Source organism: Peromyscus maniculatus, chromosome X (assembly GCF_049852395.1).
Source record: "Peromyscus maniculatus bairdii isolate BWxNUB_F1_BW_parent chromosome X, HU_Pman_BW_mat_3.1, whole genome shotgun sequence".
NCBI lineage: Eukaryota > Metazoa > Chordata > Mammalia > Rodentia > Cricetidae > Peromyscus > Peromyscus maniculatus.
This window is the reverse complement of record NC_134875.1, coordinates 92,390,128-92,412,051: the sequence shown is the minus strand read 5'-3', so window position 1 is coordinate 92,412,051 and position 21,924 is coordinate 92,390,128.

Sequence of the window (21,924 nt, the reverse complement as noted above, 5' to 3'; positions counted from 1 at the left end):
TCATTTCAAAATGACTAGCTTAAATTTTCCTCCTTAAAACCTCGGCAGAGGGTTCAGAGGATAAAGGCACTTGCCATCCAAGAATCTAAGTCTGACCACCTGACTTTGATCCCCAGAGTCTCTGAAAAGGTGGAAGGAGAGAAACAATTCCACAAAATTGTCCACTGACCCCTGCCATGCACATGCGCCCCCCACCATGCACACACAATAAAAGAAATAAGTAACTAACTAACTAAAGCCTCTATAGAAAGAAAGGCTGTCAACGGTTTTATTTCCTGAACCCTTTTGACACATTTGAGTTTTGGGGGTGGTTCAGAATCTCTCCATACTGAAGCTCACCTGTCATTTATTTACCTCCCTCTGCACCCGAGAAATATTTATAGCTGCTGTCATCAGTCTTGAAATAAGTACACACTCTAGGATAGTGTACACTGCCAATTGATCAAAGGAAGACAGAAAATGAATAGAAAGCAAGAAGTGCCCGAGGCTCCCAAAAGACTGTTGACGTGAAGACGCTGGGAATCAGGCCGAGAATGCTGGCTGGATCTTGACAATGACATTCCAGAGGCTGCTGCTGAAGTTGGGCTGTCCTCAGTATTAAGCTGTTGTCATGTTTTCCACTCTCTGAATTCTTCCCCCCTTTCCCCTTTTCCTCTCTATATTTCTTTTACAGAAGATTGAATGACATTGAACTGCTTTCACGCTCAGAAGCTGTGAATTGCTGGGTTCTGTTTAGTTGCTGGTATAATTGGAAACAATTGAATTTGAATAGCAATTTGGTTTTCACATCTTTTATTTATTAACGTTCTTCGAGATATAGAAAGTAAAAGGGTAAAAACAGTTTTACATAACATAGAGAACGTCAAGAACAGAAAAAAAATGAGGACAAAGGAAAAAATAGGAACTGAATAAAAACATGGGTTTAGTTCTACCTAGAGAGTTTCAGTTTTCACATCTGCTTGTGACTAGTGTGTATGTCACATCTGAAGTAATGTTAATCTATAAATATTATTGGCATACCATTTGTCAATTTAATAAATAAGCCTAGTGATTGTGTAACCAATATTTACTTTGGTCTCCACTTAAAATGTAAGCACAGCAAAGAAGTTGCTATCATGGCTTTTGCAGAAGCACCATGCATATACGGCTGAGCATGCGTATGTGTGTCCAATTCACAATCTCTCTATTCCTATCACACAAGGATGTGATCAGTTTGTTAGGAGAGCACCTTTATGCATACTTTGATGAAAGGGACTTTTCAAATTAAAACTACAGGGCAAATAAGAGCCTAACATGCCTATTGATTTTTATCCATAGAGTTCGGGAGTAGGTGTACTTACACTGCAGCTATACAGTGGTCAAAAACAAAGGAAAAATTACCTCCCACCAAACAAGGACACACACACACACACACACACACACACACACACACAGAGCGCACAAAAAGGAAAAAAAACAGAAAGTTTACTTAGCTTCTATCTGAAGAAAAAAATCTTTACTGAAACATGACAGTTCCCTCTTGCATACAAGAAATGGAAAGAGTGATAAGCATTAGCAAGGCACAGTCTCTGTTAACCTTACCAAGTGGGTAAGTCTAAAGTGGCTCTTCCCAGCTGAGCATAAAATCTACAGCATGGTTATTCTTATTGGTGGGCCAGGAATTAGGCTCATAACTCAAAGTCCCAGCTCCACTACTAAACAAGTTAGTTAACTCATCACATCTCAGTTTCATCACCTATAAGGGAAGAATGATAATAGCTTCCTCAGGGATTTATTACAAAAAAAAAAAAAAGGTATGTGCCTAGAATCTAAGATGTTTTCAATACATGCTAGTTATTAGCATAAGTTCCATGACAAATAGCTCAATGTAAGACATGGATAAGTGAGGGCAGTGGTGGCGCACGCCTTTAATCCCAGCACTCGGGAGGCAGAGCCAGGTAGATCTCTGTGAGTTCGAGGCCAGCCTGGGCTACCAAGTGAGTCCCAGGAAAGGTGCAAAGCTACACAGGGAAACCCTGTCTCGAAAAAACCAAAAAAAAAAAAAAAAAAAAGAAAGACATGGATAAGTGAGAGAAGGGAAAGCACCTAGTTCTGCCCAAATTACCTTTTTCATAAAAAATGAAAATAAATGGCCAAAGGATTCATGAGAGTGTGCTCTGCTTGCAGCCTATTTTAAAATGCACCAGAAAAATAGGGTGGACTGATGGAGGAGGAGCCACAGCAGATAGATAGGTGATAGAATGCACCAAAGAGCTCAGTGTAGAATCTAGAGTTGGGCATGTGGGTATTCACAGGACGATTTTTCTATTTTATTAATATAAATATTAGAACAAGTCAAAAACTTACAAAATTAAATACATAAATAGTTTTTCTAACTCAGTTTCGAATTTTTTTAAGTTTTTCTCTTACTAGAAATAGATTCTTTTCTCACACAATATATCCTGATTATGGTTTCCCCTTCCTCTACTCCTCCCTGTTCCTCCCCACCTCCCCTCCTCTCTGGATCTACTCCTTGTCTCTCATTAGAAAAGAACAGGCTTCTAAGAGATAACAGCCAAGCATGACAAATAAAATACAATAAGATGAAATAATAATATATAATAAATAATAAAATATCATATTGAAGCTTGACACGGCAACCCAAGAGGAAGAAAAGAGTCCCAAGAGCAGGCATAAGAGTCAGACCCACTCATTCTCACAGTCAAGACTCCCATAAGACTACTAAGCTAATAGCTATACACAGAGGATCTGGTGCAAACAGACCCATGTAGGCCCTGTGCTTGCTGCTTCAGTCTCAAATGTCATAAATATTTAAATTCTGTATACTTGCTAAATATGAGAGACCCTGTACTATATACCTTAAAGGTAATTAGAAATACCTAATTCTTGTTCTTGTCTTTCCAGATTTCTGTTTCCCTTTCTCATCTTAAGAAGAGACTTGCCTACCAGATGGCTATTTGAGGACTAGTAATTTACTAGCACATGAAAACAGTTTTGAGCCACTGACATACAATCCTGCACATTCACCGGGAATTCTTCTATCTTGTTAGATGTTCTAATGAATGCTTTTTTTCTCATCCTGCTTTAAAACAGAGCTTGTTTTCAAAGCTTTCTTCATGCACAAAGTGATAAGACCCATGAGGCCACCCTGGCTTGTTTTATGCCAAGAAAATAAGAGAAGGAATGTGGGGCCCTTCTCTTTTAATAGCTCAATGGGTATGATCCAATTATTTCAGAGATCTAAGTTATTTTTATTTTATCTATCCTTTAAATTGGGTAAATTCTAAGGCTATTTAATTGCAAGAGTGCATTAATTCTCCATAGAGAGACGTGGTTTTCTTTGTTCAAAATTCAACATACCGTCCATTATCTCTTTTTGAAAAGAATTTCTTACTTGGCCTATTAGTGTCTGGCCCAACAAAAGAGGAGGACAAAATCTCTGGCAGACACAGCTGACTTGCCTTAGCCATAGCCCTCCCCCACTGTTTTGCCTCCTATGACTATCTATCAGCCAAGAATACAATGGAGGCATGTTGGAACCTAGGGGGTGTGCTTGGTTTCCCGTTTCTCCTAGTTAAGTCACTGAAAGCCAAAAGTGTGGAGTAATTTGTATCACTTGTAGATGTTGTGTCAGTTATAAAGCGTGCTCACAGATTCTTCGAGGGAGTGCCCATCGACAGCTACAATCAATTATGTGCAACAAAACTCAAAGGGAGGCTAAGAAAGTATCTCTCTGGTTTTTCCACCATCTACAATAGTAAACCTATGAAAGACAAAAGATCTGAAATGGCCATACCACCCGGAATGCACCAGATCTCCTCTCAAATGACTGCTAGGTGGTCTGCCACAATTATCCTTACAAGTAATCCAAAATCTAATGGTTGTCTCATTCATAAAGAGAGAAAGAAAATATAGATTTACCTTGCTAATTGCCTACCAGATGGCCCTTTGAAGTCGAGTAATTTACTAGCACATGAAAACAATTTTGAGTCTATTCTGTTAAAATAATAAAATCAACTTTCCTTTTTTTTACTATATATAGTACATAACTTTTTAACTGTCACTTGTTGACACCCCTCCCTATTATTCTTTGTTTTCTCTTTGTTTGTATTGAGGTCCAGTATAGAATGTACTCTAATTTCAATGGTTTCTGACACATTCATACACCATCACAATGAAATTGTAATCTAGAATATTTCCATAATCCAGAAGGTCTTATCTCAGTCAATATTTAAGTAATAAAAATAATCTCAAGAGTTATGAATATAGCTCAGTTGATAGAGTACTTTCCTAGCATCGTTGAGGTCTGGATTGGATCCCCAACACCTCATAGACGAGGAGGAATGGTACATTCTTATAAACCTAACACTTAGGATGTGGAGACAAGAGGATCAAAAGTTCAAGGTCATCCTTGTTTGCACCACATGTTAGAGACCAGACTGACCTGCATAAGACCCTGTCTCAAACAAACAAAACCATTCCTCTGTATATTAATTTTAGCTACTTTTTGTTGTTGCTACTGCTGCTGCAGAGTCTAACTTTATAGTCCAGGGTATCTCAACCTCATGATCCTCCCACCTCACTCTCAGGAGTACTGGGATCACAAGCGTGACCACCACACCTGGCACTGTTGCCCATTCTTAAGCTTAGTGATATGCCATACAGTTTGTGCTTTGATGGATTTGGGGCTTTGTTTTCTGTTTATGACTGGCATCTTCCATAATACCTATGAAAATCAATAGTTTGTTGTAGCATGAATCTTAAAAGGATCTTATTAATAAAATCAAACTTGGAGCCAGGTATTGGGGTGAATGCTGGAAGATCAGAGAAGCAGAACAAGCCACAGCCACCTCACCTCACCAGTTCCTCAGCTGATCCTGTTTCCTCAGACTGGAAGCCTCTCAGTCCTCATCCAGAATGAATCTCAGCTGAACTATGTCTCAAAAGACATATGTCTCAAAAAAAAAAGCTTAACCAGCCAAATGCTTCTAGTTTCTGTTCTTCACATCTTATATATCTTTCTGCTTTCTGCCATCACTCCTTGGGATTAAAGGCTCACTTTCTGGGATTAAAGGCGTAAGTCACCATGCTTGGCTGTATCCTTGAACACACAGAGATCCAGGTAGATCTCTGCCTCTGGAATGCGAGGATTAAAGGTGTGTGTACCACCATTTTCTAGCCTCTGTATCTAGTGGCTCTTCTGCACTCTGACCCCAGATAAGTTTATTAGGGTGCACAATATTTTGGGGAACACAATATAACCACAGTTTGTTTCTTCATTTCCTTGTTTTGAGCTGAGGATTATCTCATATGCATACATTACAAATTGCTTACCCATTCTCACATCAATATGCATTTGTCTCCGATTTGAGGCTATTATGAATAATTCTGGTTCAAATAACTTTGCAACGCATCTTTTGGTGGGCATGTGCCATAATTTCTCTTAGTCATCTGGTCAGAAGTGGAATTCCTGAATCACCAGGTATGTGGTGGCTATATAACTGTGCTAAATGCTGCTGAACCACTTCTCAAACTTGTATGTTCCCCTATTGTTCCCTTTCTCTTTGGCTCTGACCATTTTAAAAAGAACTCATAGTGAGTGTTTATGATTTTCTCATGATCTTATAAAATCTATGCTGGTTAAGACAAATAATTTTAGGTCCACTTTAATTCTGCCTTATTTCATGAATTTGAGTTACCATTTTTTCCCCTTTGATTCACGCCTTTGTGGTTTCAAGAAACAAATTTAACTCAACCATGGGTGTGTAGTGAAAATAAATGAGTGACGTTCTGTAGGCTTCCCGGGGACAGGAAGGAGGATGGGAGGAAACTGTTAGAGAAATGTAATCATTATTGTAATCGGCCTGCAGTGCTATGAATAAGTCATAATTATCTCACAATCTGAGTTAATGCTGGGATGCTTTCTCTTGTCGTGTCAACATGTGCGTGTACATATCAAGAAGACCCACAGAGCGGCTGCAACACCGACCATCTCAAGCTCGCTCTGTGCTTGCACGTTGATCACAGTTTCACTCACATTAGCCTCGCATTATCTCATCCAGATCTCCAGGGTTTGAGTAGTTGTTGTTTTTATCTGTATGCATGAATGCCTGAATGCTCATGTGCAATGCTGGAGATCAAACCCAGGACCTTGTGCACGCTAGGCAAGCACTCACTTTACCACTAAAGCTACATCTACCATCCCCCTGTACAGATTGCTAATGTGTGAAGCACCGTCGCTAACTGTATTAATGACCTATTTATATTGTATTTGGGCCTATCACTAACATTTGTGCAGGTGTGTTCTTAATTTAAACATTAAAAATCCTCGGGAAATGTCATATTCTTGTGCATATGAATACTGCTAACCTCATCTTCATTCCATTCTTGTGAGCTGTCAGAGAATATTCTCCTCCACAGAAAATAAGAGAACTGGCGAGATAAGATAATGAGAATGAAAGCTGGAAAACTTACATGTTTATGAAATGGTTTTAAGTATGCTAAATTGGATGCAGCAGTTTCAGTCTAGACCAGCTATTTGTTGTTCCCACATTTTTTGACAAAACACATCAGGAGGCAATGCTAACCCAAGGATATATGTGGAGATTTCTGACAGTTTAAGTGGTCCCTGGAAGCAAAGGTCAGGGTTCCCTCCAATGTTCCATCTTTAGCATCAAGACTTAGTCTGACGATTAGGGATGTGAAAGGGGAAAGGAGAAGGAGGGATGAGAAAGGGTAATAGAGGGGGTGAATATGATCAAAGTACATTGCATGCATGTGTAGAGATGTCATAATGAAACCCATTACTTTGTGCAACTAATATATGCTAAGAAAAATGTATATTAAAGAAACAGACTTGGTCTGACACACAATCTTTACTGGGAATCAAACTAGTTCAATGAGAAGCTCTGTAAGGGCTCAGCCTTACCAATGTTTTTCAAGCTCTCCAGGAGACTTTTTAAAGATTAATTGTTTTGGTGTGTATGTGTCTACATTGTGCCAGTGCTAGAGTTATAGGGGTAGTGCGGCATGTGATGTGGGTACTGGAAACCAAACTCAGATCCTCTCTCCAGCCTAATACATACATATATATATATACATACATACATACATACATACATACATACATGCATACATACATATATACATATATAGTAAATACAGGGTCTCACTATATATCTTAGACAAACTTCCAACCCATAGCAATCCTCTTGCTTTAGCCTCCTGAATGCTGGAATCAGAGAATGTTCTGCTACATCCTGCTTTTTCTCCAGGAGATTCTAACACACAGCCAGATACAAGGGACTGCCGCATCCCAACCTGCCTGCACCATGGCAATAAGATGAAGGCAGCATCACCTAAATTATGATAGTCATGTTGAAAATATTCCAGTGTGCTCTGTCTGGTTCTTAAATGCACTCATTAAAGGACAGGAAAATGGCAAAATGTTCACTGAAACAAAACACATAACAGATTGAACACTAATGCATTTCACCAAAGTTCACTACATGCAAAGAACTGTAGAGATAAAATGAAGGGAATTCAGTCACGAGAGTGACAGTGGCAGGCAGGGCAGCCAGGCTGGCAGCTCTTTCCAGTGCTCATTACCATCTCAAGGTACCAAGGTTTTGACACAGAGACCTGAAAGAGTTCTGATCAGATTAGCATGGGGCCTGATCAACCTGAGACTGGGTGTCTTGAGAGATCAGCACACCCCCTTCGGAAGGAATCTCAATCTTTCTCTCTCTCCCTCTCCCTCTTTCTCTCTCCCCACCCTCTCTGTGTCTGAGTGTCTGTGTGTGTGTGTGTGTGTGTGTGTGTGTGTGTGTGTGTGTGTGTATGTGTGTGTGTGTGTATGTGTGTGTGTGTGTGTATGTGTGTGTTGACACACTCTTTTAATAAGGTAGGGAAGTTTTCAGTGCTAGTACCAGAGACATGAGTAAGACATGGGAGGGGAAATGGAGACTACCCTAGTACTATCTTTTGAATAAGGTCAGAAGAGAGAGTCCAAGTCCATTTAATGGAGTCCAGGGGCTGGGGATGGAGCTCAGTCAAACACTTGGCTAGGAAGAGCATGAGCCCCATTCCCAGAACTGAAGGGAAGAAGAGCAGAACTAGAAACGGTGACACACCTGGAGTCCCAACTACTCAGGACACACAGGCAGAAGGATGACTTGAGCACATCAGTTTAAGGGCAGCCTGAACAACAGAGAGAGACCCTGCCTCAAAAACAGAGGGGAGAGAGGGAAAAGGAGTTGAAGGGGAGAGGAAGGAGGGAGGGAATAGGAGACAAGGATGAGAGAGGGGAAAGGGAGAGGTAAGGGGTAGAAAGAGGAAGGGGAAGGAGGGAGAAGTGTGGAGGGAGAGGGTACAGAAGAAAACAAAGGCCCATGCTCCATAAAGATTCTAGGAAGCATGAGTTGATGGGAACAAAAGCATTGTTTTCATCTCTCTAGTGACAAGGCAGAATGAAAAGCCACTCTGTAAAGCCACCATGACTCCTGAGAATGAAAGCACCAGTGAGCATCAACAAAGCCCCTTTGCCAAGCGTGGTGGCACATGGCTATAATCCCAGCATTCTGGAGGGGGCGATAAGAGAATCACTATGAATTCAAGGCCAACCTGGGCTACAGCGTGGGCAGGTAAACAGTGAAACCCTATCTCAAAAAAAAACAGGGCTCAGTGAGCACAGTGCTTGTCTCCCAAGCATGAGGACCTGAGTGTAGAAGCCCAACACTCACACAAAAGGCCAGACACAGAAGCCTAGAACCTGTAATCCCAGCTCTTGGGAGGTGCAGGCAGGGAGATCAAGACTTCAAGATTACAAAGTCAGTTAAAGGACTTCCTGGGCTGTATGAAGGTGTGTCTCAAAAGAAAAATAAGTGGGAGAGCATTGGAGATATCCAACATCAACCACTGGTCTCCATGTGCATGCACACACAAGTACACAAATGCACACACACACACACACACACACACACACACACACACACACACAAATTGTACATTAAAAGATAGTCACTTCGGTGTTACTACAAGAGGTACCAGAGGCAACATGAAAACAAGTGGAGGTATCATGAAGTGGCAGTTTAAGTAAACGTCAACAAGGAAGATTTGGAGCATGAGAGAAATATTATGGCTGATGCTGCAGAATGATCCTTTCCCCTACCGACTGACAGAAATAATTTTGAGGAGGGAGTTCACGAAAGCTGGATGTCTTTTTTGAGGTGGCAAATCTGGATCCTTTCTACATAATGATTACATTTTTGTCAACTTGACACAAACCAGAGTCATCTGGGAAGAGGGAACTTCAACTGAGAAAATGCCTCTATCGGATTAGCAAGTTTGTGGGGTGTTTTCTTGACTAGCGACTGGTGTGGGCCTAGCCCACTGTGGGCAGGTGATTCTGGGTTCTATAAGAAAGCAGGCTGAGCAAACCAGTAAGCAGCAACCCTCCATGGTCTCTTCATCAGTTCCTGCCTCCAGGTTCCTGTCTGATTTCCTGTATGGTGGTTCCTGATTCTGCAGGATGTAAGCTGAAATAAACCCTTTCCTCTCCAAGTTGCTTTTGGTCATGGTGTTTTGTGACAGCAATAGAAACCTAACCAAGAAAGAAATTGGTGACAAATGTGACAATGTTGATTTTGGGAGAACTGAAAAAGTATTTGCACTAGAAAAGCCATTGAGTGCCCAGAGCTTAATGAGCTGCTTTCTGGAAGCTTGGAAGATAACAGTGAGAAAAATGAAGATCATGGAGACTTGGCTTGTGAAGTCTCAAAGAGGAGTTTGAGAATACCTCAAATACTATCAGGGTTATTCTTGTGGTGCATCTTAAGAGTCTGTAGTTTGCTGGGCGTGGTGACTCATACCTTTAATCCTAGCACTTAGGAGACAAAGGCAGGCAGATCTAAGTAAGTTCAAGGCCAATCTGATCTACATAGAGAGCTCCAAACCAGCCAGGGCTACATAATGAGACCCTGTATCATAATAAAGGGAATCTGTTTCTGGTCAGCTGAAAAATCACCTGGGATTAACAAGAGAGCAGCACCACTGAAGTGAAGCTTTTCCTTTACTGGGACAATTGACACTGGTTAGCTGGGCTTGAAAACCCAGTTGTGATTAACAAGAGAAGAGCATCACCGAGGTGAAATCTGGGAGTGTTTCACAGAGCACAGAACCTGTGATCTAGAGGGGGCCAAGGCTGCACCTCAGGTTGGGAGCAGAACTTGGTAATGTGTAAGAGTCTCCCATGTGTTACTTCCTGGTTTGGATGAAATGAAAGTTGCAAGATTTGAAGGGATCAGGGAGAGCATCTAGAAAAAATGGTACTTGGAGAGGCCAGGAGAGGCCATGGTGAAGGCACACTCTCAGTGGCAGTGAAGACACCAGGACTGAAGGGGTCGCAGAGAGACACTGAAGGTTGGTAGCATGTGTGCTCATGAGTAAGTGGGAACCAGAGACATTCACATTACAATAATTTATTGCATAACACTGTTGTGCCCAGATCTCGACCCCCAGAGAGACCACCAAGGACGAGCAAGCCGGAATGCAAAAGCAAGGTTTAATCGTGGATATCCAAATGCAATACAAGCCTAGGCAGGGACTTCGTCCAACAGATCCAACGCAGTGGAAGCTGGAGGAAGTGCCCACCTGTCTGCAAGCTCAGTTTTTAAAGGGAAAAATCACAAGGTTACATCATTTAGGGGGTGCTAGTACGGGTACAATTCTGATTGGCTTGTGTCTAGGAATTCCAGAAATCACAATTCAGTTTTCCTTCTAAGGAAGTAGTTGCCCATCACCATTTTTCATTGGCTGCCCCCAGATGGGGGCATCTGGTGATTACCCAGTCACTATGGAAACTAGGGTTGGGACATTCTATGGTCAAGCAGTTGCCTAGGGGGCCAGGGAGAGGACATTCCATAGTCCGGCAGCCATTACCTCCTGACTACCTTGTGACTGTGTACTTTTACACTTCCTGGTTTCTGAAATCTGAACTGACTGGTCTCAGTAACTTCTGGCCTGTTCCAGTAACTTATGGCCTGTAGCTAAAAGGAGCAGTCTTAGGCCTTTACAGTCTTAGGCCTTTAGTTTTGGGGTGAGAGCATTTTGGTCTTATTTTGGTTCCACAACACCAAAAAGAAAACTTAGAAAAATATTCTCTTAAAATGTCTCATTTTGATGAGTTTAAAAAGGATGTAGGCCGGACATGGTAGCACATACCTCTAACCTTAGCACTCAGAAGGCAGAGACAGGCAGATTTCTGTAGCCTCAAGTCAGCCTGGTCTACAGAGGGAGTTCCAGGCCAGACAGTGCTAGATAGTAAAACCCTGTCTCCATAAACTATAAATGAAAGAAAGCCAAACACAAGGCCATACATAATTCCTCATCACAGAATTAATTAATCTGCATTGTGTGTAGCAAGAAAACCCAGTTTTATGACTGTAAGACCTAGCAGAAACTTCTAGATTGAGTGCCAAATAAATCATAGAGTCTTCCTCCACCAAAAGCAAAGAAAGTGACAGAATCAAGACAGAGCAGATGAGAAGAAGCGATATCTTGAGTTTCGGGAAGGAGGGTGTGCGCCATTGGACAACTGACTACATTGTTGAGCTCCTTCCTGCCATGCAAGAAAGAGAAACACCTGGCCCAAGTGCAAAGAAAGACTCAAAGTTCAGGCAGAAGAAAGAGCCAAGACCCAGACACAAGCAACAGCTCTCGGTATATCCCTTGCTTCTCAGAACATTAGCCACCCACATTGGCCTCTGCTCAGTGCCCAAGCACAGTGGCCTCTGCCAGATACACATTTTTAAAATGTGGTCTCACAAAGTGGATCCTGAAGGACTAATCACTCCATAAAAAATGCTACAGGTTAGAGAGCAAATTCCAGACAGTGAGTCTAACTCTCAAGGCCTCCACTTAATAATTTCCACTAAATATAATTTAGAAAAACTCCTATTTGCAGAGGTCTAAATGGGACCATCGGGGCCACAGCTGAAAAACAAAAAGCCAAAGCATTCCTCTTTTTCTTTTTTCTTTCCCTCCCTGAAGACAGATATTTTAAAATATTTGTCATGTTATCATATAAGAAAAAAGTGTTTATTTTTAAAAAAAGAACACACAGGTATAAGAAGACACAAATGAACAGCCAAATCTTTACTAACAGTATGCTTGGGGTCTGGCCCACCTTGTAGGCAAGACTACTTTATATCTAGTTCTTAGTATGCCTTGAATAATTAGAATCTTTTGGATGAAGTCCAAAGCAGAATTCCATATCCAATTCTATTTTAATATTCAGAATGCTAGAGAAGGGCCAATTTGTTTCCCAAAACAAAGATAAGAGCCACCCAGGGGATCTTCTTTCTAAATGAAAATCATATTTAATAACCCCCAACATCATTTGTATGGGCCAAACTTGCTATCCCATTGAGATTTACATTAGGGATAGCAGCAAATGGGGAATTGCAATACAGCTTTGTCATCAGCTGGGATGGTGTTCAAAATACAGATGTAGATATCTCATTCATCCCCAGAGTAGAAAGCATTGCTGGGGTTTAAGATCCAAAAGGCCCCAAATCCAAATGTAAGACTGGAGACAGAGATGGCCTAGATTTTGCTACCATCTACCCAAAGGCCAAGCTCTGGTCCACAATAGGAAAAGGCAGAAGAGTGCAAATGGCCTGCCTGAGCTTGTGGAGAAAGAGTAAGAAGATGGAGCCATGTACCAACACCTGGGATGCATGAAACATCAAGACCAACCTTGCTAGTTTTCACAGTCAACCACTTAGTTTCCTTGTACCTGATAATGGTATCAATAGAGGGAAAATATGTGAAGTGTGGCCACAGATAGTGGCACATGCCTGCAATCTCAGCAACTGGGAAGCCAAAGCAAGAGGATGGCGAGTTTAAGGCCACCCTGGGCGTCAAGGGCAATTTGGACTTCATGGTAAGATCTAATAATGATCTCTGTCTCTCTGTCTCTGTCTCTGTCTCTGTCTCTGTCTCTGTCTCTCTCTCTCTCTCTCTCTCTCACACACACACACACAGTGAGATGTCAATGAGCATTCTAGTAGTGGGAAGTCTGCCATGTCTACCTGACAATGTCAGGTAAAGGTACTGAGGGATAGGCATCAGGGCTCAAATTCTGTATGCCCCACTTACCATCTTCATGGCTTTGCCAAATTACTTCTCCTGGGTTTCAGCTTCGCCATCTGTAAAATGAAGCTGATACCATTACCTTATTCATATGGGTTAAATGAGTTAAACTCTAAAGCCAGAATATTCCTAGTACTTGGCAATCTCTTGTTGAGCTATTACTGTTTACATTTTACCAGACTGCTTGAAATTATCACCTGTAGAGCTAGAGATGGGTTACAGATTAAAAACAGGACATTAGAAACAAAAGCATGGTGATGGCGTAACGAGAATGATTGGGCTGAAAATGAAACAAAAATCGCATATTGGGATCAAATGAATCTTTTTCTAGCAGTCTGCAGACATAAACTGAAAATGACGTACCTAAAATGCTCACTCACACAATGTCTGCTAAAGCAGAATGGAATGGTGGCTGACCCTCTTCTAGTTGCTAAGCTTTATCATGTTAAAACAGCACACACACACACACACACACACACACACACACACACACACACACCCCATCAGCACAGTTGAAGTGGTGAAATTTTTCAAAATACTTGTTTTGCTTGCCAAGTTACTTACAACATCATTTTGAAAGCAACACACAGTGAGCATAAAAATAAGGCTCTTGGTTCTTTCAGCATAAATTAAACAGCCTAATGTTATTGGGAAATTATGCAAACAAAATTTAAATCAGATTATGTAAGTACACCTAGGGTCTTTCAAAGCAAGAAGCCATGATGTACATAAGAGAAAAGCTTATTCGAAAGAAGTAGACAGTTCAATACAAAAATGGGTAAGAAAAACTTGATAAGTCACTACACAAAAGGGAAAATCCAAATGGGTGCCAAAAAAGGGAAGGGGCCCCATTTCTATATTGAGGAAATGCACATAATAATTCCTTACCACTTTGCAGCCACCGAATAGCTAGAATCAAAACTACACACAGGACCAGGTGCTGACAGGAATATGGAGCAACTAAAACTCCATTGCAGGGAGAATGGTGAATTGGTTCAAAGAACTTGGAAAACTGTCAGTATCTACCAAAGTTGAACATCAGCATTTCCTAAGGCCATGTTTCCATGCTTTATGTTTAACATAATGGAAATGTACACAAATATCCACTGAAAGGGCCAGTTTCAGAATATTTACAGCAACACTATTCATAAAAGCCAAGAATCAGAGGCAATGTAATGCCTATGAGCTGCAGATTGGAGGATAACAGTGTAGTATACTCACATAATGGAATACTAGATAGGAAAGAAAATAAGTGAACTTTGAACACACAAAACAAACAGATGAGTCTCATGGACCAAGTGTTGAGAGAGAATCCAGTCACAGAATACTTGTACTTGGATGTAGCTGAGCTGGTAGAATGCTTGCCTAGCATGACCAAGCTTTGAGTTCCATCCCCAGTACTACACAAACCCATCATGGAAGCTTGTGCATCCATGATGGTCAGAAGTTCAAGGTCACTGTGCACTCCACAACAAGTTTAAGACCTCTAGGGTAAAAGGGCCAGCCAAAGAAACCCACCCTGACCCTGAAACCAGAGCCAGCCAAAGAAACACACCCTGACCCTGAACCCAGAGCCAGTGAAAGAAACACTTTGGCCTGGAAACCAGAACCAAAGAAACACACCCTGACCCTGAAACCAGGGCCAAAGAAACACACAAAGAACCAGAGCCATTAAAAGCAACACACACTGGCTGTGAATCTAGAGCCAAATCTGCCCCCTGACCAAATGAACATGAAATCAACCAATTCCTGAGCAGGAAAACAAACAAATCCCTGAGCAGGAAATCTAGCCAATCTGAGCTTGTCCAAGCTTGAGAGGATCAAAATTTGACCAATTCCCTTCCTGAAAATCTTCTCCCTAGAAAAACTCCACCCCTAAGAAGCACTATATAAGCCCCTGTGCCTGTTCAGTTGGCAGCCATCCTCCTGGATTCTTCCTTCCCAAATAAATCTCCTGAAGGAGTTTTGGGTGAATATCTTTCCCTGGTGCAGAGCACAATCTCTGCTGGGAAGCTCCCTTAGGGGAGCAGAGTAGAAGAAGCCACTGGCACCTCTTCTGGGAAACTCCCTTGGGGATGGAGCAGAAGGCACAACTTTTCACAGGAGCCCCCGAGCAGATGGCTACATTTCTGCAGGGGTTTCCCCCTTAGCAGAGTGGAGCAGAAGAAGTAACATCTTGGGTTGGAGCTGAGAAGAAAAGGATACCTTTGCTGGGAAACTCCCTTAGAGGGGTGGAGCGGAGCTCAGCTGTAACTGCTCTCTATTGGAGAGGAGCGGGATTAACACCTCCTGCATGGAGACCATCTCCCACTAGACCCCAGGTTCAAGTGTAGCCTGACTTTCTGACAAGTCAGGATACTTTTATCCTCACAGCTGTAGGTATAGCCTGACTTCCCAACAAGCCAGGATACCTTTCCCTCCTGAGCTGTGGGTATCCTGGATACCTTCCCTTCACAGCTGTAGGTATAGCCTGACTTCCCAATAAGTCAGAATACCTTTCCCTCCAGAGCTGTGGCACTTGCAATACCAGCCTGAGATATAGAGATCCTGTCTCAAAAAAAGATTAAAAACTTATTAGTTAATTAATTAAGGTGCCAATGATATGTCACATCAGGTAAATGTGCCTGCTGCCAAGCCTGAAGACCTGAGTTTGGTTTCCAGGGCCCTTAACTTCTCCTTACATGGGGTAAGGAGAGAACTGACTCTTGCAAGTTGACCCCCTAACATTTACACACATGCATGGCACATACATACCAGCACACATATACACATGCACATACAAATCAAATAAAAATGTAATTTTTAATTAAGAGAAAGGAAGAGCAACCAGTGCATAATTCCATGTAAATGAAGTTTGAAAGCAGGTAAAAATGTTCTACTATGTTAGAAGGCAGGAAAGAGATTAATAGAAACCCAGCAGTACAAAGAGCATCTGGGGCCCTGGGTACACTGGCTTGTTCATGCTAGGAAAACGTACCATGATTTCAATTATGATCGTGCACTTGGAAGTATATATGTTAGGTTTCACTAAAATGTTGACACATCCGGGGGGAGGAATAGAGAGAGGATGGCTAATGGATACAGGAATGGGGCTAGATAGGAGGGAAAACTTCTAATGTTCTATGGCATAGTAAAGTAAACATGGTTGGCAGCAGCAAATCACCGACTATTCAAAGCACCTAGTAGAGGAATGGGGATGTAGCTCAGTTGCTAGAATACTTGCTTAACATACACAAAGCCCTAATTAATCTCCACCCAGTACCATACAGACTAAGAGCAACAACAGCTCAGTACTGTAATCCTGGCACTTGACAGGAGGACTAAGAGGCCAAGGTCATCCTTAGCAATGTAGTAAATTTGAGGCCAACCTGGGCTATATGACCTTCTATCTCAAAATAGAAAAAGAAAATTAATAGAAAGAATTGGGGGGGGGGCGGTGGTGGCACACGCCTTTAATCTCAGCACTCAGGAGGCAGAGGCAGGTGGATCTCTGTGAGTTCGAGGCCAGCCTGGTCTACAGAGCGAGTTCCAGGAAAGGCGCAAAGCTACACAGAGAAACCCTGTCTCAAAAAAACAAAAAAGAAAGAAAGAAAGAATTGGGGGGAGGGTTCAAGACTGAGTTTCTCTGTGTAGCTATGCTGGAACTCACTCTGTAGACCAGGCTGCCTGCCTCTGCCTCCTAAGTGCTGCTGAGAGAGCAAGACAGACTCCATTTTAAGAAAGAACTCCATTTTAAACAGCACTTGACCAGGGGCTGAGCCAGGTTCCAGCAAAAACCACAAACAGTTCCAAGAAAAATCACAAACAGCCAGGGCCCCAGTCAAGGCGACCCCACCAGGGTGGGCTGGCTGATGAGGAACTTTGGTAAACAGTATCTGCAGACTCCAAATGTCCTTGTGGCTTTCTGATAACCGTGGTTAAAAGTTCCTCCAGACGCCAACCAGTGAATTCAAAGGTTACATACCCTCACCCAATCCTGAGATGCCAAGGCTTGTACCTCCTTGCTTGCAGTTTTTCCCTTTAAAAACCCCAAACCCAAGAGCTCAGGGCCATTCTCCTCCACCTACTGCGTTGGAGTGCTGGAGGACAGTCCAAGCTCGAGCTTGTAATCAATAAATTCCTGCGTGTTTGCATCAGATATCGGCTCTGTGGTGATCTTGTTGTCGTGACACAGGCACTACACTGTGATCAAAGGTGTGTGCCACCACCACCCTGCAATAGAAAGAATTTTTAACACACACACACATACAGAGAAAGAAAGGGGGAGTCAAAATAGAGTTATCCTATAACAAGATAACAATGCCTCTACTAGACACCAGAAGCTAACAAACAAGTCCAGTGCCAGGAATGGACTACTTTTTTTTGAAATTGTTGGCCAATGAGGTCCCATAGACTCCCAAAATATTACAGGCTATTGCCGTTGCTTTTGGTAAGACCCTACTGCTAAAGAAACTACATAGAAAATGAAGAGATCAGGCTGGCACTGGTCAGGAAGTTTCATTTCTACTGGCTAGCTTTCATTGAGATGGAAGGTGTATGTAGCAGGAATCTTAAAAGTTCTTATTAATAAAATCAAACCCGAGGCCAGTTATTGGGGTGAATACTGGAAGGTTAGAGAGACAGAACAAGCCACAGCTATCTCACCTCGCCGGATCCTCAGCTGGTCTTGTCTCCTCAGACTGAAGGCCTCTGAGTCTTCATCCAGAATGGCTCTCTGCTGAACTGTGCTGCTCAAAAGCCTGAAAGCTTAACCAGCCACATGCTTAACCAGGACAAAATGTTTCTAGTTTCTGGTCCTCACGCCTTATATACCTTTCTGCTTTCTACCATCACTCCCTAGGATTAAAGGCTTGCTTCCTGGGATTAAAGGCATGTGTCACCATGCTTGGCTGTTTCCAGTGTGGCCTTGAATTCACAGAGATCCAGAGGGATTTCTATCTCTGGAATGCTAGGATTAAAGGTGTGAGTGCCACCATTTTCTAGCCTTTGTATCTAGTGGCTGTCTATTCTCTGATCCCAGATAAATTTATTAGGGTACACAATGTTTGGGGGAACACAAAACCACAGGTGTACACTTCTAGAGGAGAAGATTAACCATCAATCACATCCAGTTGTGAACCCTGAGAGCTAAAAAAAAAAAAAAAAAATGACTGACCTGGCAAGACATGCTCACTGGTGCAATCGTGGCATGAACATCAGGGGAGTAACCAGCCTCTTCCTAACTGGATTTAAATCCCTCCCACTCCACAACATGAAACCCATACTTGGCAGGTGATGGTCCCTAGGGGAGTACCTACTACTATTACTTTGCTAAACTATCATCAAACTGACGCCTTACGAAGTTTCATTATAAACAAAGATCAATGCATTGCTCAACCCTCTATTTGCACTAGATGGTGATTAGCACAGTGACCACAACTGGCCAAGGTGCAAAGAATAAGAGACTGCAGAACACTCAACCCTAAAGTGAACATATAAGCCACGCCCTCTTCTCCCAAGACTAAGGGGTTATTGTAAAAGAGGGAGCAGAAAAAGTGCAAGAGCCAAAGGCAATGGATGACCACAAGGAAAGAGTATCTTTTGGACATATCAGGACAGCTACACATATGAACTCTTAGTAGTTGGAGCAGCATGCACCAAAGCTGTGCAAGCCCAGGCCAGACCAAACCACAGCATGGAGATAGAAACTGGGAAGGAAATACCACCCATGACTGTGGAGCTATGGGCAACCATTAGCTGTTAGGAGAGGAAGAGACAGTTTTCTCTAAGAGTTTAGCCCCTGGTAAATTAACTGTTCTCTAGTGGAAGGCCACAGATCCAAGAATATTTGATCAGCACAACTTGCTCTTAATGGGTTTAAAAAGGCACAAAGTTGAATAAGTAAGTGTCTTAGCGTATGGGTTTCTATTGCTGGGAAGAGACACCATGACCATGGCAACTCTTATAAAAGAAAAACATTTAACTGGGGCTGGCTTACAGTTCAGAGGTTTAGTCCATTGTCATCATGGTGGGTATTGTGACAGCATGCAGGCAGACATGGTGCTGGAGAAGGAGCTAAGGGTTCTGCGTCTGGATAGGCAGGCAGCAGGAAGAGAACTGGCTTGAGCTTCTGAGACCTTAAAGACCACCCCTACTAACACACTTCCTCCAATAAAGCCACACCTACTCCAACAAGGCCACACCTCCTAATAGTGCCACTCCCTATGGACCTATGGGGGACATTTTTATTCAAACCACCACAATACTGCCACTGTAAGGAAAGGGGAGATAGATCTGGAAAGACTTGCAGGAGGTGATTTTGACCAAAACATATTATATGAAACTCTCAAAGAACTAATAAAAACATATCTGACTTTAAAAAGAATTTTTAATGTTCATAATGCAAAGAAAGAATACATATTTACCTTGATCTGATCACCATATATTGTATGTACGTATTAAAATGTCATGCTGGACTTCCTACATACATACGATTAGTATGTTTTAATTAAAATATTTAAAAAGTGGGCTAGGAAGATGGCTCCCTGGTTAAAGTCCTAAGCAGAAAGTATAAGGATCAGAGTTAGGTCCCCAGAATCTACATAAATGCTGGGTGGGCACAGCAGCCTGCCATAACTCCAGCACTAGGAAGACCAAGACAAGGAATCCATGAAGCAAGCTGACTGGCTACACTAGACACATTGATGAACTGTGGGTTCAGTTGAGATACACGGCCTCAGTAAGCAAGGCGGGGAGTGATCAAGGAAGACTCCACACAACCATTTCGGACATTCATATGCACACACATGTGCACTCACACTCATTGGAACAGAAAGGCATATGCTCACCACACACACAAACACCATGAAAAATGAAAAAAATATAAGATGTATTTCCCAGGGCTGGAGAGATGGCTGAGCACTTAATAGCACTGGCTGCTTTTCCAGCGGACAAGGGTCCAATTGCCAGCACTCACAAGTTGGCTTACAACCATCTGTCACTCCAGTTCCCAGGAATCTGACACTCTCTTCTGGATTCACTGTACATACGCAGTACACAGGCATACATGCAGGCAAAACACCCATACACATAAAATAAACAATGTTTATAGGGGTTGGGGATTTAGCTCAGTGGTACAGTGCTTGCCTAGCAAGTGCAAGGCCCTGGGTTCGGTCCTCAGCTCTGGAAAAGAAAAAAGAAAAAAAAATGTTTTTATTTTCTAATAACAATAAAAAGAAAATATCACAATTTTAAATGCTTATTAAATCCTGACCTGCTGATGTTGCAGCACAAATTGAAATTCTGTGAAGGGAAAGAAAAAGTTTATCTTTTATTCCTTGATGTGTCTGCTCCAGGCACCTAGAACAATGCCCAATACATATCAGGTATTCAGCTGATGTTTACTAAATGAATAAGAGCCAGAATAAACTGTTACAAATATATCATTAAGCATCACCATTTAAAACAGCTGGAATCAAATCCAAAAACACGTATATTTATCTGTTCAAGGGCTTAAGTCGAATCTGCAATTTACCAGCAAATCAGCGTGGTTTGGCTATTTCTGCTATTTACCTGTTTTCACATATGTTCTCCCAGATATCATGAAGACTTTTCTTATATAGGCCACTTAGCACTTAATAGAAATACACCCTTTGGGTATGTTAATATGCTTTAATTTATTACCAAAATACTGTAGTAGTGAGCACCTTATACAATAAACAGAAGAGGTGGCAACTTGTATCAATGCTGAAGCCACAGTACTTTTATTCTGTTCGACCAAGCTGTAAATATTAGTCACATGTCAGCAACTTTCAAACTATGGTTGAATAATGGCATGCAAATTGCCATTTTTTTTTTTTTTTTGAGACAGGGTTTCTCTGTGTAGCTTTGCGCCTTTCCTGGGACTCACTTGGTAGCCCAGGCTGGCCTCGAACTCACAGAGATCCGCCTGGCTCTGCCTCCCGAGTGCTGGGATTAAAGGCGTGTGCCACCACCGACCGGCTGTTTGTTTGTTTTTCAAGACAGGGTTTCTCTGTGTAGCTTTGCGCCTTTCCTGGATCTCACTCTGTAGACCAGGCTGGCCTCAAACTCACAAAGATCCGCCTGACTCTGCCTCCCGAGTGCTGAGATTAAAGGCCAATTTTATTAAAAAGCATACCTTGGGGACCAGAGAGACGGATCAGCAGTTAAGAGTGGTTATTGCTCTTGGAGAGGACCCAGAATTTAGTTCCCAGCACCCACATAAGTGGCTCACCAGGAGATCCTTCAGGCATCTGCACACATATACACAGAAGCTTACTTATAAGTAAGTAAACAAACATTTTTTTTTCAATTTGGGGCAGATGGTGTTTTTGTTTGTTTGTTTTTTGAGACAGGGTTTCTCTATGTAGCTTTGCGCCTTTCCTGGAACTCGCTTTGGAGACCAGACTGGCCTCGAACTCAAAGAGATTCGCCTGGCTCTGCCTTCCGAGTGCTGGGATTAAAGGTGTGCGCCACCGCCCAGCCAGGGCAGGTGGGTTTTTTTGTTTTTTTTTTTTTTTTTGAGACAAGGTTTTTCTGTGTTACCATCCTGTCCTGGAACTTGCTTTGCAGACCAGATGGCCTGGAATTCACTGAGACCTGCCTGCCTCTGCCTCCCAAGTGCTGGGATTAAAGGTGTGCGCCAGCACCCCTGGCTAAAATTGTCAGGTTTTAATGCCAAATTCACCAGGTAGGGAGATATTCATTCATGAATAGATTCTTTTTGTCTTTATTTATGGGGTTATTCACATATGCAGATACTTCAATATTAAT